The following is a 2,500-nucleotide window of genomic DNA, read 5'->3' on the forward strand; positions in this document are numbered from 1 at the left end:
CGTGCGGCGTCCGGAGAGGATGCGGGATGGCATGGGGCTTCCCTGGGGGGGCCGGGGAACGGAGCCCTCGCAGCACCGGGAACATGTGCGGGAGGAGCGGCTCACTGTGCGGTGCATGGTCCCGAAGCGGCAGGCGTCTGGAAAACACCCCTTGCACGGGGAGGGCGAGGTGACTGGCCTCCGGAGGATGCCACGGCCGCCCCCGTCTCACCAACCGCACCCAAGACGACACACAGGGTCGCTCAGGGAGATGGCGTGCGGGGGTGGGCCTATGCGGCGCCACCGTCTGGCTTAGACCTGCCTCCGCCGCGGGGGGTCCTCGACCCACCGGCGGACAGGCACGAGGATTGGGAGAGGGGGGCTGGCCGTCGGGGTCCGCCGCGGCTCTGGCACTAACCCGGCGACGCTGAGGTCACGTGGGTGGTCGTCGGCCTGGCCGTGTCGGCGTCGCCCTCCAGCGTAGTCCCTCTTCCCGCTCGCGCCCGTAACCTCAAAGGGATGCCCGAGCGGCTTTTCTTCCCAGGGCTGCTCCCCGCCCAGGGCGGGAGCGCAGGGGGATCCCAGGTCGGCCTTTCACCGTACTCCCTACCTCTTGGCCCTCGTTCCTTCTCCCGTTCTCCATCTAACCCCTTGGCTCTGGGGTTTCCGCTCTCCCTCTCTCGCTCTCTCTCCTGCTCCCTGGCCGAGCCGCCTGGGAGGACGAGGGTCGAGGGGGAAGGCAACGGTCGGGCTGGGGCACACCGCACGGTGAGAACCCCCTTCGCCTGCCTCCACACCTCTGTCGTCCTCCCCACTGACGTAGGGGCTCGGGAAAAGACTGGAAATCGCGAAGCTCGGCAGTGGCGCGGAGAGGCCACCCACCGCCGCCGCTGTCGCCACCGCCGCGGAGGCCGCCCTTTCGGACACGAGGGGCAGCGCGAGCCTCCGCTGGCCGGGTACGCATCTGGAAGAAAAGGGCCGCCCTCGGAGAAGATCGCTGTGCTTCCCCGCACAGGGAGCGATTCGGACGACGGGCCCCCACGCCTGGCTGGGTGGGCGCCCCGCCGTTCGCCCGTACGGGTCGTCGGACCACTGCCTTCGCTCGGTTCGGGTCAAACTCCCCACGGCTCGGCCACCTCCGCAGACGGGAGGCGAGGCCGGCATGCGCGCCCAAAGATAGGTGTCGGAAGCCCGGGGGTAGAGGAGGAAGGGGACCGCTCACCTTAAGCCAGCGCGGGCTCCAAAGCCCGGGCCGAGCGAGCGGCGCCACCTCCCCACCCGGGAGCGCTGCGCCAGATCGATCGGAGGAAGAGCAGGGGTGCATGTAGGGACTTGCCCAAGTACGGAGGCTGCAAACCCCTGTCGTCGGGAGATACGTGCCCACGAGTCCTGGAAGCGCGACTCGGGTACAGGCGCCCTTGCGGGGGGGTACTGGATGTGGAACAGCACTGGGGTCGAAGCCACAAAAGCATCCGCCCTCATGGAGCCTCTCCTCGGCCTAAAAATCCAGATTTTAGCCTTGACGGCGCCCCCATGTGGAGAACCAGGGCCCGCGGGGGGGTCTGGCCAGGCTCACTTCAACCCAGGAACACCTCTCTGACTTGGGATAGGCGACCGGCAAAAGTCCCCCCACGCAGCTGCGGAAGCCTGGGTTCAGCCAAGGTGCAGACCTCCAGCCGAACAGGGACTCATAGCCAAAACGCATACCCAGGCCTACGGAGGTGAAAACCAGCTTAAATGAGTCGAAATGTGTCGGGGCTGAGAGGTACCTCTCTCTCATATATTCTGCCGGTGGTGTGCAAAACTGGGTCTTTGCATGGAGTGTCACCCTATACCCACTTTAGGGACGCATGCAAAAAAGTGCCCGATCGCCTGGAACTGTCAGGCGGATTCGGCTCCCTGGAATTTCCTCATTCTGGTTCTTTTTCACTTTTTGTCTCTTTTGCGACATCTAGTGGGCAGGCTGCATTACTGCAACCGGGGACACCTCAAAACGCTTGGAACTGGGGAGCGGGCTCAATTTACAAACGTTTTGCGGGTCCTGGAAGTCAAAATTGTGACTTCTGAAAACGACTAAGTATCAAGGACTCATCGCGCGAATCGCTCTGGAACTGAAATCGGATGCGCGCACTGACATGCTCCCCTCTCTGGAAGTCTGACACAAGTTGAAAAATTTTCTAAGTCCCCAAAAATTTTTTTTTTCAACTTTTTTTCAATTTTCCCCCTGTGGGATATATATTTTACCCACACTTTTGGAGCCCTCCTGGGATGCCCTCTAACATACTAGAACCTCATTTTGTGGAAGTTTTCACAAAATTGTGAAATTTTCAAAAAGTCAGAAATTTTGCCAAAAACGACTAAGTATCAAGGACTCATCGCGCGAATCGCTCTGGAACTGAAATCGGATGCGCGCACTGACACGCTCCCCTGTCTGGAAGTCTGACAAAAGTTGAAAAATTTTCTAAGTCCCCAAAAATTTTTTTTTTCAACTTTTTTTCAATTTTCCCCCTGTGGGATATAT

Source organism: Phyllobates terribilis, unplaced genomic scaffold (assembly GCF_046119375.1).
Source record: "Phyllobates terribilis strain yellow unplaced genomic scaffold, ASM4611937v1 Scaffold_2593__1_contigs__length_120470, whole genome shotgun sequence".
Taxonomy (NCBI): domain Eukaryota; kingdom Metazoa; phylum Chordata; class Amphibia; order Anura; family Dendrobatidae; genus Phyllobates; species Phyllobates terribilis.